Genomic DNA, 16,370 nt, shown 5'->3' on the forward strand with positions numbered 1-16,370 from the left:
AAAATTTAGAAAAATCAACCTTAGTATAATACTTTTGTTGAATATTCAATCCATATTCAAATGTTACCAATTGCTATTCATTTTTTGATAAGGATATCAATGTGAATTTTCATATTCATTTTGAAACTTGAGTATGATAGCCATGTGGTACATATGAATCAAGTGCTATAGGACAATTTATATATTCATTCATTTAACATTATTAAATAACAATATTAGGAATATAGAAAAAGTAATTTCTGGGGATATATATATGTCAATCACACAAAACATTTCCTTACCTTGAAGATTTCATAGTCCAGGGGTGCCCATGAAAACAGGCAGAAAATCACAAATGGCAGAACATGTTATGATAGAGAAAACCACAGGGTAATTATATGGCATGAATGAGCACCATTAACAGAAGTGGGGAAATCAGAAGGAGATGGTGTGTGGACGCTGAATCAGAATATGTTTTGGAAGTATATGATACAGGTGGAAGAGACTTCCTGTGGGCATTTGGACCTGTAGATCTGTACAGAGATTAAGATTAGAGCCATAGCTTGGGAAATGTCATAGAGAGAAGAGAGTTGAACCTTGGAGAGGATACATATTTTAAAGGAGAGAATATAAAAAATTGAGGACAGAAAATTGGGAGATGATAAAGATCTAGAAAGCCCCAGCACATGGTCTCATATAAGAACTACTTTTCTCATCAAATATTTCTGTCAGGCTATTTATTTATTAGAGGGTTAGATCATTGTAATTCATATTTTGGTATGCCTGAAAACTCTGTGATCTATCTTCTGCCTTAGATTAGAGGATTTTAAGGAAACAGTCCACATACAAGTTTAAATAGGAAGTTAAAAATTCACATTAGCTCTCTTCTGTTGAAATTTTGTTATGAATCACTATTATTTGAGAAGCTTTTTGCCTAAAATAGGTAACATCCTGTAGATTTGCCTCTGACTATTCTATTAACATGTTTATGTTTTGAGATCTATTCTAGCACTGTTAGATTCGCCAGATGAAAAACACAAAGACCAGTTCAACCTAGGAGATAATCAATTTTTCATGCTCATTATCATTTAGATGAGTCTCTTATAAGGGGAGGGTTGCAGCGTGATGCATTTTAATGCTGAGTAACACCTCATTCCTCTAGATAGCTAAGCAAAAACGTAAAGATCCTAAATTTCAGCATAAAAGAGAAAATCAAAGGAAATTTGGGAAAATGAGAGCCAGAGAACCAATAAAATTTATTGCCAGAAAATTTATTGTCAGTTTCATCAATATTTTTATAGTTTTGCCTAACCACTCTTTGTGTGCCTTCTGACTGTCCTGAAGGAAAAAGAAAAGCCTTCACAGCTCAAGTATCTTATTAAATCTTTTATATTTTGACACTATTTTGGAACCATTTTAATACTTCACATTGAAATAAAAAAGACATCTCATGTCTTTCTGAAAAATTAAAATGAAAACAGAGACCCAACTACGCTTTAGCATCTCGGCCAAATGTTGAACATTTGACAGTCTCACAACACAGGCCTTTACCTATGTAAACAGTCAGTGACCTCAAAGACTTGATTATTGGGAGGGGAGAATCCTATGATTCTGGATTTTTGTCAATTTACTAATGTTTTCTAGATCTTACATTTAAAATGGGAATATTCCAAGTAATTTTCTCTTCTTTTCTTCCAATATATTTAAGAAAGGTGTTAACACTGCATGGGCCTTCCCCTGAAAGAGTGGGATTTACAAAGCTACTTCATAGTTGTGCTTTATTCTTATTTTTAAAATGGCTTTTGGCCTTTGGCTCCGGTTACCAAGCCTACAAGCTTAAACTCATTCTGCCTCCATTGAACCCATGCTGCCCCTTCTCCCACAGGATTACCCAGACGAGTGTGTGTGCGTGTGGTGTGCAGAGACACGCGTACGTATCAGATATATATGCCCATGCGAGTGAATATGCGGCAGAGGAGATGATCATTTAGAAATGTGAAGACTAAAATGGGGCAACTAAGAAGCACTGCCACCTTCCCTTAATATCGGATTGCATTTTTTTTAAGCAAAGAAACTAATAAAGTTTAATAAAGAATAACTTTTCACCATAAAAGCTTCTGGCAGTGATAAGGGTGATTTCCAAGACTGTACGTAGCACCAGAAGAGCTCCAACTAATGTGCGAGGCTTCAATTTCAACGTAGCTCATTAGAACAACAATGCAAACCAGCTGTCCCCTGGTGTTTGGAGAAGAAAGATCCAATTAACTGGCCATCATCCACCTGGTTCCAGATTTTGCCATCTCCTTATGAGCTTGTAAAAGCAGCCAGTTTGCATGAATTCTAGTCATTAAATGCAAGCCAGGGGTGAGGGGAGATGGGGAGAATGGGTATTTTCTGAACTGCTGTAGGAGGAAAAGGCAAAAGGCCATCTAGTGCTTGGATAGCTAAAAAGGCAGCAATGAATTAATTTAGCAGGGTATTGACTTTAAAACTTTCTTTTTTTGTGTATGTCGATGTGAAGGCTAGAAATACATTATGTTTCTATGAGTGCAAATATAGAACCATTTTGTAAACTATTTGTTTGGATTTTTCTTTTCCGCAATAGTGACATTTAAAGTGGAAACCACACATCTATATTGTAATTAACCATCTACCGATATTGGAATATTTAAATTTCACTGGAACTCATCATTAGGGCTTTCCTTTGTAGCTTTATCAAAATATCATATTAACTCAGAAATAAAAGCAATGACTGGAGCCCTCAAGTCATTATTATTTTATCTTTTGGAGTAGAGCACATAATTGGTATCTGACCATTTAGTCCCTGGAATAAAACATCTAATGATATGGCTCCTGGAAATGTTACAGGTCTACATCTTTCTGGAGTGATATCACATTCTCAATAGAGCCGTCAATAAAACAATAATTTCTTAGCACTGAAGACTGAAAAACCTGTTGTATTACACTTTCCAATCTCTTCAAAATCACATTTAAAAAATCCATTTTGTTGCAAGATGACCAATCTCATCTGATTTATAAGCCAAGGCCTCGGAGGAAATATGGGATGCTTGGAGTTGAAGCCACAGAACAAATGTGCCAGGCTGGAAGCAGACACTTCCTGCATTTCGAGCAGTTTCCAGGACATGCTTTAGAATGTGTCACTTTGCAGCTTTTAAGTCACATGACAGATGATCACTTACTTGGCTGCCTGAGTACAATGTTTATATTTTATTAAAAGCTTATATTTTGGATTTACATAGATCTAACCCTTCTATCTGGTCAAGAAAGCATATGTGTATGTGATTATTTTCTAGAAATTTCTTTTCTTACTATTTCATATTTTAAAAGAATTTCATTAATTTTCACTTCTTACACTGTCTGATGATATTAAAACAGTTTCATTTCAAATAGATTTTTCATCTTCATCTCTTTCCTCATTCTTAATAATGTTGCAATACATTTTAGAAAAATATCAAGATTCCTTTGATCTACAAGGTGTAGCCTGCAGTGCATAAGAGATAGAATTCTTCAAGTATACTTAGTAGAATTTCTTTAGATCACTTGAGGATTGTGTATTTTAATTCCTATAACTTTTTAAAGTTAGATATTTATATCCTACCCTTGACCAAAAACAAATAACTTGCTGATCTTGGATATCTATGACCTTAAATAAGAAGTTGAATAAAGGTTGGGACACCTGGGAGTCTCAGTCAGTTTAAGCGTCTGCCTTAGGTTCAGGTCATGAGCTCAGGGTCCTGGGATCAAGTTCTGCATTGGGCTCCTTGCTTGGCAAGAAGCCTGCTTCTCCCTCTGCCTGCCGCTCCCCCTGCTTGTGTTCAATCTTTCTCTCTCTGACAAATAAATAAATAAAATCTTAAAAAAAACCCGAAGCTGAATAAAGGAAACAAAGCTCCCCAGACTACAGCCACAGACTTTTTTTTAATGTTAACATTAAAATTTATTCATATAGGAGGGTTTATTTGCCCTTGTGAATTGATTGGCTAGCACTTGATTTGAAAAGGTCTGATCAACATCTTAAGTACTTTTTCGTTTTAATTACTTTAGCTTTATAGTATAGCTTGAAATCTGGGAATATGATACCTCCAGCTTTGTTCATCCTTCTCAAGAATTGCTTTGGCTATTTGGGGGTCTTTTGTTGTTCCACACAAATTTTAAGATTATTTGTTCTAGTTTTGTGAAAAATGCTATTGGCGTTTTGATGAGAATTGCATCGAATCTGTAGATTTCTCTGGGTAGTATGGACATTTTACCAATGTTCATTCTTCTAATCCATGATCACAGTATATTTTTCCATTTATTTTTATCATTTACCTGCTCCTTCAGACTTAATTTGTTTCCCTAGCACCCTAATCCCACAGCTAGCCATTACAATGAAATCCTCATCAGACTCTTAAAATTCCTCAGCTCCTTTTATTATCTTTCTGTGTCCTTTGCTGCTTGCCATAAATTGCTAGAGAAAGTTAGGGTGTTACTCTGAGTAAATCTACACTTAATCTATTAGGATAGAAATCCAAATCTCTAAGATGCTTTGTGAGCTGGCCCAATGTAGTGTCCATCTCTTCTTCGTTTTCTGTTCCATGCTGGCCTTCTTGTAGTTCCTCAAACACGTCACTCTTCCCCTTGATTAGGGGCCTTTGCTTAGAGCAGTATCCTCTTGATCTTCTTGTTAACTCTTAAACAGCCATTAGATACCAATTTAAATATCACTTTCTCAGGGAAAGTGGTAATTTACATTAAGCCTCCTCATCCCTCTTGCGTATCATAGACCATGTACCTCTAATGCAGTTGCAATTTTACATTCATTTTTGTGATTATACATTTGTTATCATTTTGATGAACATATGAACTAGAAGTGTTTCTGCTTTTCCCTATATATTCAACAACTGTACTGTGTTCAATAAATAACTTCTATGGAGGTAGCATACTAAATACTTCCTAAGTGGCACTTTCATTAGTAGCAACTCCTAAAGCAAATGATATTTAGACTATTAGAAATATTCTGTTTATATTGAAGTGAAATCTCCTTTCCTAATTTTATTCATTGGGGTAATACAAATAAATTGACTTCCGGTGTGGTTCCAGCTTTGCTCTGGAATAAGATTTAGTTGAAGCTACCATAATTGGGGGCTTACTATGTGCCTGGCATCATGCTCATCTGTAAAGTGGGAATAATAGTAATTGCTTTACTCAGTTCAGTTTAAAGAGCATTTGTGCAACACCTATTGTATGCTATACAGTTATTAATATTTGGGATAAAAGATGAATAATGCATCTGCTATACTTGAGGAATTTACAGTTTGTTGGAGAAGGGTAAGATAATATATCAAGTGGGCTTTTTGCTAGGAATATAGTTTATTGAGGAATTGACTTGATTTTTTCTATTCTCAGTAAAAATAAATACTCAGGAATGTATTGGGAATCAGGTTATTTCCAGTTGCCTGCCCAAGGTGAGGAGACAGATATTTCACCAGAACTTCCAGAATAGTTGTGATCCAGGAATGCATAAAGATTCCTGAGAATTGCATAGATGGGTGAAATTCTTGGAAGAACCTCAAGTTGTATTATTGGCTGCTGGGGACTTTGTTGGAGACTCATGGCTATGGAAACCTGCCTGCCTTTTCCTCCCTGTACCTATAACTTCACTGCGTTCCTGTACTGTGTGGTCTTCTATGTGCAGATGATTTTTTTTTTTCATACAAACAGACGAATTTTTATACTTTGCCTGTGTTTGACAGTGTCTTCTCATCATTCCCTTCATCCTTATATCAACCACCTAAGGAGATACACATGTATGTTAATCATCTAAATATACAAGGTAAGTGATATAATGGGGAACTCTCATGTACCACAGTGGGAGTAAAAATTGGTACAACCTTTTTTGAAAACTGGCATTACCTACAAAAGTTGAAGATGTGACGTTATTTTCATACCTAGCTATATACCCAACAGAAGTGTGTCTGTATGTTTACCAAAAGATATGTACCAGAGTATTCACAGCCACACTATTATAGCTCCCAATTGGAAAATATCCAAATGCCCATCAACAATAGGTAAATGATAATTTTGATAAATTTGTATTCATACAATAGAATACTATACAACAATGAGAACGATCAATTTATTACAATAAACTACAATATGGATGACTCAGTTGCATAGAATACAGATCAGGCAAAACACACCTAGATGTTAGAGGTTGGGATGACAAGGACTACCCTTGTTAGGACTAGTTCTTAGAAGAGAACACAGGTTGGCATTCCTGAGGGTGCTGATAATCTGTTTCTTGATTTGGGGTGCTAGGTAGTTTGTGAAAATTCATTGAACTTTATTCTGATGACCTGTGCACGCACTTGTATGTAAGTTTATATTTCAGTATAAAGTTTAGAAAGAATTTGTTCTATTGGCTCTATTTTTCCTTCATATTGAACTCAGGACTCCTAAGAGCAGCTTGGATTATAGGAGTAAAATATGGAAAATTACCACCTAGGAAAGGAGCTGTTCTGTTACACATTTCAAATTGGCACTTGATCTGAAAAGCAATCATCAAGCTGGTAGGGGGCGTCTTTGAACTGATGTTCCATAGATGATAATAATTGCCTCAGTAATTGCAGAGTCCTTGAGATGAACTGACTTGGAATCTATTTCCCTATTTAACTGTGGTTATAGTTGCTATTTTTCTTTTATAATGAATCTGATAGTCTCAAATATTAAATATTTTCACTTTTATTCTGTAATGTGCTCTTAAAAAATGACAGGTTAGCGACAGAATTGGTATTCCTGAAGAAAATTGCTAGCTGCTCCTTGGAAATCCTATAAAATAAACCACTGGAAAATGAGGTAATGTTAAAAATTTTTTTTAAAGAGTTTATTTGAGCAAAATTGATTTGAATCAGGCAGAGCCAAACCAGAAGTATTTATTTAATTTCCTTCCAGTTTTACTGAGATATAATTGACATACAACACTGTATAAATTTAAGGTGTACATCATAATGACTTGATCCATGTATATATTGCAAAATAATTACAAAAGTAAATTGCCTCATATAGTTAAAATTTTTTTCTTGTGATGAGAACTTTTAAATATACCATATAGCATTGTTAATTATAGTCATCATGTTGTGCCTTATATCCCCAATACTTATTTATTTTATAACTGGACATTTGTACCTTTTGAACACCTTCACCCAATTCCCCCATACTCATGCCTCTGGAAACCATAAATCTGATCTCTTTTTCTATGAGTTTTTTTTTTTTTTAAGATTGCACATCTAAATGATATCATACAGTATTTGTCTTTCCCTATCTGACTTATTTTACTGAGTTAACTTTTAACATTAAGAGTTATATATTAAACTCTAAAGTTGTTGCACACTCACATTTTTAGGAGATGGAATATTTAAAAAATCCATGTAAAATTAGAAAATAACAGATATTGAAGACAGTTTTTAAAAACAAATGCATTGATTTTGTCACATGTTTCTTTGGTTACTGACCTATAGCAATTTCTTAAAATCTCATCCTAATGACTGTCTCCAGCAGCCTTCACAGGGTATTGGATTAACACAGTGGTATGAGCATGAAATGCAACCTATAGATCTTAGAGAGGTTCAATATTTCAGTGTTTTTAAACATTTCCTTTTATTTGAAAATGATCTATATAGTCAACAAATATCCATTATTTAATTTATTTCAGTATGACTGTAAGGTTTCAAGTTACCAAAAGGATTTTGGAAACTATTTTTAACTAGACATACCATAAAGCATAATTATAGTAGAGAGAGAGAGAAATGAGGAGGGGCAGAGGAAGAGAGAGAATCTTAAGTAGGCTCCATGCTCAGCATAGAGCCCGACGTGGGGCTTGATCTCATGACCCTGAGATCATGACCTGAACTGAAATCAAGAGTCGAACACTTAATTAACTGAGCCATCCAGGTGCCCCTAGTTTCTATATTTCTAAGAGTATATTTGATTTATATAAATGCTTAATTTTCTTTAAGCCAACTAAAGAGAGCTCTTTAAAGATTATTTTTGGCAATTTGGAGGTAGAAAAATATTTGTCTGGAGATAGAAAATATCACAGATCTATAATTTACATACCTAGACATACAAACAGACACCGAGATCTTACAGCTTTCTTTTTAAAGTTTTAGCCATGAGATGGGTATGATATTGCGGAACTCACTAATTTATAAAAGAACAGTGAGATTCAAATTGTGCTTCTGCAGATGGAATAAGTTTATCTGCTCAGATGTCTAAGCTTTTTACTAATATTTGTGGAAGAGACTTAGATTTTTTTATGACTTTTTCATTTTTTTCTCCTTATGATAAGAATTACCTTGGTTTCTAGAGATGACTAGGTAGAATACTTATATTTTTTTTTAAAGGATTTTTTTTTTAAAGATATTTTTTATTTATCTATTTGACAGAGAGATAGCACAAGTAGGTAGAGTGGCAGGCAGAGGGAGGGGGAGAAGCAGGCTCTCCGCTGAGCAGGGAGCCCGATGCGGGGCTCGATCCCAGGACCCTGGGATCATGACCTGAGCTGAAGGCAGCTGCTTAACCAACTGAGCCACCCAGGTGCCCCTAGAATACTTATATTTTAAAAGGCAGAGAGAAAAAATGCAAGTTTTACCAAGAATGACTTTTGTTCACTAAGTCCATATTTTTTTGCAAGTCTTTTGAAATGAATAGGAACGATTTGGGGTTGGCAAAAAGGATAGTGTGCTTCGAGTTGTTTCTGGAGCTGCATTTCTGTTTGTGAAGACTCAATTTATAAGACAAGTACAGTTGTTTTTTATTCCTCAGTAAGGTTGCAACCAGAAAGATATAAAGACCCAGGCCCACCCATCCAACTATACTATCTTCAATTTGCTTCTTTGTATCAGGGAGAAAATCTTAACTAAGATGGAAATAAAAAGATTCCTATGTTCTAGATTTAAAGCTGTGTGTCTTCAGAATATTTTAGTAAATCTTTCCACAAAGCCTTCAGAATGCTTTTCTTTCCCTCTGGGTATGTAGTTTCATTTTAGCTTAGAGGAGAAGTCCTAAAAAAAAGGATTCCTATTAGGCTCTGAATATCAGCTTCCAATTTGGCAAACTTCTGACAATAGAGCTACTTAAAAAAAGAAATTCTTTCAAATATCTTGTCAGGTTTCAACTGGGACAAACAATAAGTATTCCTGGCAGTATTGAACAGCCCCGTGGACATCGGAGGTGTCCCCAAAGAGGGTGCAAAAGATATTAGCCTCCCAAAATCCAGAGCCACTCTCAAAGATAACCAAAAGAAATACTTAGACAATTCCTCTCAAAGTTGGCAGGACCCTAGGTTCAAATGGAGTGTAACCCACGTTTCTTCCCCCCCATGTCTAGCCACACATGGAATGCAACATACATTTCTTTTACTTTTTTTTTAAAAAGATTTTATGTATTTTTAAGGATTTATTTATTTTTATTTGAGAGTGAGAGAGAGCCAAGCATGGGGAGGGACAGAGGGAGAAGCAGACTCCCCCCTGAGCAGGGAGCCTGATGTGGGGCTCAATCCCAGGACCCCAGGATCATGACCTGAGCCGAAGGCAGCCACTTAACTGACTGAGCCACCCAGGCGCCCCAGATTTTATGTATTTATTTGAGAGAGAGAGAGAGAGAGAGCACAGGGGCGGGGGGAAGAGCAGAGGGAGAGGGACAGGCAGACTCTGCTGAGCGGGGAAGCCTGACGTGGGGCTCAATCTCACGACCCTGAGATCATGACCTGAGCTGAAATCAAGATCAGATGCTTAAATGACTGAGCCACCCAGGTGCTGCTTGATGGAAATTTCTGTCTGGCCATATTTTTGTGGCCCCCCCCCCCACCTGATGGTTGCTAAGCCCATTTCCCAGGATGCAAAATGAGATAAACAGGAAGGCAGTAGCTATCCCTGAGAAAGAAGGGTTGACAAGTGGGAACCTAAAAGCAAATTCATGAGTCATAGTTCAAAGGTATAATTTTTCCAAATATTTTTTGTCTGCCAATCTGAGTTTGGAAAGGAAGGGATAGTGTGAAATTTTACCTTCTGCTCTCAACCAGGCACCACAGATAGAAATCTGGGAGAGCTTAGTTTGTAGGAATTCTCACACTTTGCTGGTTTCTGCCAGTTTACCCAGGATCCCAACTATAGACTCTGGAGTGAGTAGGGTGTACCAGTGGGTCTCATCCTGGTCCCCAGAAATTAGAGGAGGAAAAATATTTTTCCCTCTACTCTTTATGGTGGGTATTTGACTGAAACCCCTTTTTCTTTAGGGCATCTCATGATTGGATAAGCTCATCTAGGTTAAAAGTTCTCAACTATGGCCAGTGTAATTAAATACTATCTTCAGTAAGGTTTACCTGCTTGTTCCATCTTAAAACAAAATTTTATTCACTTGAGGCCTCACACTGGACCCAGTCCAGCTAAAGTCAACCCAGTCTAACCCCTGAACCACCCCAGTTTCTAAGTTGGACCCAGTCTGACTTCAGACCCATTCTGGTTTTTAAGTCAGATCTAGTCTGACTCTGGCTGGTTTCCAGACCCAATCTAGAAAAAAGGAATGCTCAAATAAAGTCTAAAAGCTCACAATGCAAAAGCTGCAGAGCTAGGAATGGAGAGGTGCTTACCCACCACCTCTGGAGGAAGCTGGAAAGTGGCAAGTTCAGGGGCTTGATGGGTACGTATGCCTGTTGCTCATTGCTCCAGGGGACCATTGGGGGTCTCCATCAGTTCCCTCTTCTGACCCTAAAACTGTTAAAAGATAAACTGAGGCATATTCAAAATTTTAAAAGTTTATTTGAGCAAAAAATGATTAGAACCATGCAGCATCCAATCTAGCAGATAAAAAGGAGATCCAAGGAGCTGTACAATGACTTTTGTAGGCAGAAGGGAGCAGGGACAAAGAAGCTATACTAGGCAAAAATGTGGGTTGGTTATTGCAACCTGCCCTTTAAAGAATGGCCAGGGTCTTAGCATGTAGGTCTATTACCTAACTGGTGCTGATTGGGCCATTCCTGATTGGTTTAAAGTTCCATTTCTGGGAGAGCCAAAACTATAGTTGATTCTATGTTTGGTGATGTGGGGCTTAGCATAAGTGACTACATTTTGGACCTCTTCTCTTGTTTTTAACATATTCTTGTCCTGGACCTGACTCATGAACTAAAGGAGAAACGCTTTCAAAATCGACACTCAGTTATGAATTTTCACAACAAATGTCTATCCTGTTTTAATAACTTAGGGAATTTTAATGGTTCTAAATGTGTAACTATGTTGAACTGGTCAATTGAGGTGGCAGTCTTTGACTGTAGAAGTTGGTACAATTAACTGGCCTACTAGGTACATAATCAATCTTGGTCACCTAATTGGGAAATGTTAAGCAGAACCAAATAGCAAGTTAGTTCTGGTGAAACAGAGCTAACTTCTGGAAACAGATCTTCATTGGGATAAGATTACATAGAACCTCATACCAAAGGCTTTTCAAGTTAGAGCTGGAAGGGTCTGTCACTCATTGATTTCGTTTCATTCATGTAATCATTATTTAGAAAATATATTGAATGCCTACTCCATAGTGGGCACTAAAATCCAGTGATGAACAGGACCTCTGGCCTCAAAATGCTCACAGTTAATGGGGGAGGTTTTCTAGTGAACAATGTGCTGATTGCTATGACAAGGATAGATGCATCAGACCAGGAGCATTATTACTAATTGCTGTGTGATATTTATGCTTCCAAATATTATGTTCTGAATGTTATATTCACAAGACTGAGGACACAATATAATTTTCTGTTCCAATTGTTTGTTAGAGCAGCAGTTTTATTTTAAATGTTTTTTTTTTTTTTTTAAAGATTTTATTTATTTATTTGAGAGAGAGAATGAGATACAGAGAGCATGAGAGGGGGGAGGGTCAGAGGGAGAAGCAGACTCCCTGCTGAGCAGGGAGCCCTATGTGGGACTTGATCCCAGGACTCCAGGATCATGACCTGAGCCGAAGGCAGTCGCTTAACCAACTGAGCCACCCAGGCGCCCCAAAGCAGCAGTTTTATTTTAAAGTCTACATTCTGTTTCTTTGTTTGGGAACTTCTTGTTTCAAATCAATTAGGTTTTTAGTTTGATTCTTACTCTCCATTTCACCAAAAGTGATGTTGATAACATAATGTTGGGTAAATGCATCCCTTTCTCCACTAATTTGACCTTGTGGTTAAGATACTTGAATGGTCAGGACAAGTGGATTGCCTCTTTCAGTTTATCAATGCTTAAATTAATTTCTTAGTTTGGAATAATAATACAGCATGACTTACCTAACACAAATATGCCTTGCCAAGAGGAGAACTTGGGTAAATTCAGAAGGTGTATGAAAAATACTTTGTATTTCCAGATTTAAAAATCTTAGAATGTGTTAACCATGGCAGTTCACTCAATTTTTTCTTTGATTGTTCCTATATTTTCTGTGGAGAAGGAGTGAACAGGCACAGTTTGCTTTTCATGAATTCAAACACTTCTCATGGTCACTAAGTTGTGATAGTTTTCCACTGAGAATTCATGTCCTCTGAGTAGAGGATTGCTGATTTGAGATGAGTGCATTCTGTGTTTAAAAAGAGGTTGGAGGATGGTGGATTGCATCCTTTATTCACCTTGACTGGAGGATACTTAGTATGTACATCCCATTATGCTAGAGGAACCTGTGACGGTAGGAAAGCAGGTAGCAAGGCAGCTGCCGGCCATTACTTAACCACTCTCTCAGTTGTAAGAATTAATTGTCCATATTTGACTTGATCCAAAATTCTTTTCAGGGTGAAGTCTAATGAAATTCAATGATCACTTGTGCCATGAGTTTTACCAAAATGTATGGATTTGGGCTGGATACTGCAGAGGAAAATCTGCTGATAGTCTTATGGGGCTTCTCTTATATGTAACTTCTCTTGTTACTCTTGCTGCTTTTAAAATTCTTTGTATCTGACTTTTGACAATTTAATTATAATGTGTCTCAGGGTAGCCCTGTTTGGGTTCAATCTATTTGAGATCCTTTGGGCTCCATGGATCTATCTGGGTGTTCATTTCTCTCTCCAGTTTTGGGAAGTTTTCAGCCATTATTGTAGGGACAATCTTTTTCTTTTCTGGAATTCCCATAATGTGAGTTTTGTCTTTTCATTGTGTCACATAATTCCTATAGGCTTTCTTTAGTCTCTTTAGTCTTTTTCGGTCTTTTTTTTTTTTTCCTACTCTGACTGGGTAGTTTCTGATGTCTTATTCTCCAGGTCATTGATTTTTTCTTCTGCATGGTTGAGTCTGCTTTGAAACTCTCCATGGAATTCTTCAGTGCAGTTACTTCATTTTCAGCTGTAGGATTTCTGTTTGTTTGTTTTGCTGGCTGCTCTTTCCTTTTCCAGTGTCTCATTTTGCTCGTTCATTATTTTCCTAACTTCATTTAGTTGTCTGTCTGTGTTTTCTTGTAGCTCACTAAACTTCCATAAGAGGATTAATCTGAGTTCTTTGACAATTCATAGATCTCCGTTTCTTTAGGGTCAGTTATTGGAGCTTAATTTATTAGTTTCCTTTGGTGGTGTTATATTTACCTGATTTTTTTTTTTTTTTGGTAATCTTTGATTCCTTATGTTGTATCTGCACATTTGAGTAATTGGGGTCTTCTTTCAGACTTTATATGTTTGCCTCGGCAGAGACAGTTCTTCACCAGGCAGCTCAGTCTGAGCTTCTGGGTGTGTCTGTTGGTGAAGTCTTTGGGCAGGTGCTATTTTATGATCTAGTTTTGGGTAAGGCAACTGAGCTCTAAGGATGGGAATGGGGAAATTGTGCCATTGGCTGAGAATAGCTGGACAGGATTGCTTGGCTTGGTGCCCTATTCAAGTGAGGCTATAGGATGGGCTCTGTGGTTGCCTGGATTCTCTGGTTAGACTTACTAGATGGTTGGGACTGGGTACTATATTTAGTAGTAGATGGGCTGATAAATTAGCTTCCCTACCCTGACAAGGCAGAAGGACAGGACCCAGAGCCTATAAAGTTCATTGTTTGGGGACCTGAATCTGGCCACAGTGTGCACTCAATTCCCTGGTCAGGTGAGTTTGCTGATTTTGCTCTCCAGATGGGGGAAGCCACAGGCTATGCTGTCTTTTCAAGTGCCACTGTATATAGGGCTGTTGAATGGGCTATACAGTTCCCCTGTGCTGGTTAGGTTCCAGGTTGGACAGGCTGAAGGCTTTATTCAGCCATGAGCAGGGCTATGAATTAGATTCCCTGCCCAGGTGCAGTGGGTGAAGCAGCTTTAAAACCAATAAAACTCTTTGTTTATTGTCTTTAAGTCAAACGACTTGTACCCTAAATTCCCTGGCCAAACAGGGCCACTGGCTTTGTGCTGCGAACTATCAGCTCTATCTGCCTTTCTCTCTGCTCAAGGGCCGGTGGGCTGCACTGCTTTCAGGTGTTTTTGCCAACTTTTCTGGTTAGTTGGGGCTGAAGACACTTTCCATAGTGGGTGGGGCTATGTCTCAGGTCCCCTTCCTGGGTGGGAGGGTGATGGGCCACTCCAGGGTACTCTCAACTTCTCTGGTTGGGAGGGGCTGGGAGTTACCCTTGGCTTTGGCTATGAATTAATTTCCCTGCCTGTGCATAAAACTCCTAGAAGAAAACATAGGAACAAAACTCCTTGGCATGGGTCTTGGTAATGATTTTTTGGATCTAATATCTAAAACATAAGAAGCAAAATAATCAACAAATGGGACTATATCAAACTAAAAAGCTTCCGTACAGCAAAATAAATCTACACATTCAGCTTTCTGGCATATAGCTAAACAGTTTTCCATAGATGTAGCAACTTGTACTCCCATCCACAGAATTCTGTTTGCTCTTTATCTTCAGCAATCCCAAAGTATTTTCTCTTTCTAATTTTTTGTGAGTGTTATCTCATTCTATATTTTTAGTTTCTGATGAGTGTTTTTTCATTGTAATTTTAATTTGCATTTTCTTGATGACTAATGATATTGAGAACCTTGTCATATGCTTACAAGCCATGTGGATACCTTCTTTTGTCAAGTGGCTGTTTAAGTCTTTTGGCCATTTTTTCTGTTGGCTTGTCTGCCTTTTGTTTATTAACTTGTAGAAGTTCTTTATGTATTCTGAATGTGAGTCTTGTGGCAGTTAGATGTATTGTGAATATCTTGGTCTGTAGATTTTGTTTCACTCTTAATGGTGCCTTTTCCATGAATAGGAATGATCAATTTTAATGTACTTTTTTTTTTTTTTTTATTTGCGAGAGAGACAGTGAGAGACAGAGAGCATGAGAGGGAGGAGGGTCAGAGGGAGAAGCAGACTCCCCGCTGAGCAGGGAGCCCGATGTGGGACTCGATCCCGGGACTCCAGGATCATGACCTGAGCCGAAGGCAGTCGCTTAACCAACTGAGCCACCCAGGCGCCCAATTTTAATGTACTTTTAATGTGATTTTTGTATCTTCTTTAAGAAGTCTTTCCCTCCAAAGTCATGATGATTAATGTTTCCTCTAAAAGTTTATTTTTTTGCCTTTCATATTAAATTTGCACTTTTTTCATATTTTGAATCAACATTTTGTTGCCATTATAAAGATGCTTATAATATCTATTTCTAAATATAATACAAAGATAATTTTTCTATTTTTTTGGAAGAATTTTTGCTAAATTGGTGTTTAGTTCCTTGAATGTTTGGAAAAATTCACCAGTAAAACCATTTGGGCTTAGGTATTATGTGTTTGTGTGTGTGTGTGTGAAAGTTTAAATAATGGATTCAGTTTTATTAATGAATATCACACTATTAAGATTTTTCCTGTTTTTTCTGATAGCTTTGATAAATTGTATTTTTTGAGGAATTTTTCTTTTACCTAAATTGTCAAATTTATTGACCTGAGGGGTTTAATACTCTCATTTTTTATTAGTTTTCATGGCTGTATTATTTTCTCATGTTTATAGAATCTGTGATGCAACTCCCTTTTTATTTCTGATATCAGTAATTTATGTTTTTGATTTTCTTCCTTGATCAGTCTTAGGGGTATTCCAATATTATCAATGTTTTCAAATAACTAACTTTTGGCTTTGATGATCGTTTATCTTACACATTTGCCTTGAATTATTTTCAAATTAATTTCATTGATTTCTATTATTCCTTTATTATTTCATCCCTTTTACTTTCTTTAGGTTTTGTTTGCTGTGAGATTATATGTTTTTGAGGCAAGTTTTATATCCTTGTGAAAACATTTGAAAAAAAAAATATATGTATGTATGTGTGTGTGTGTGCATATGTATACGTGTGTGTATATATATGACAGTGAATTTCTTTCACAACATAAAGGTAAAGGTAAGAGATGAACCAAATGGAATATTTTTTTG

The sequence above is a fragment of the Halichoerus grypus genome, chromosome 13 (genome assembly GCF_964656455.1).
Source record: "Halichoerus grypus chromosome 13, mHalGry1.hap1.1, whole genome shotgun sequence".
NCBI lineage: Eukaryota > Metazoa > Chordata > Mammalia > Carnivora > Phocidae > Halichoerus > Halichoerus grypus.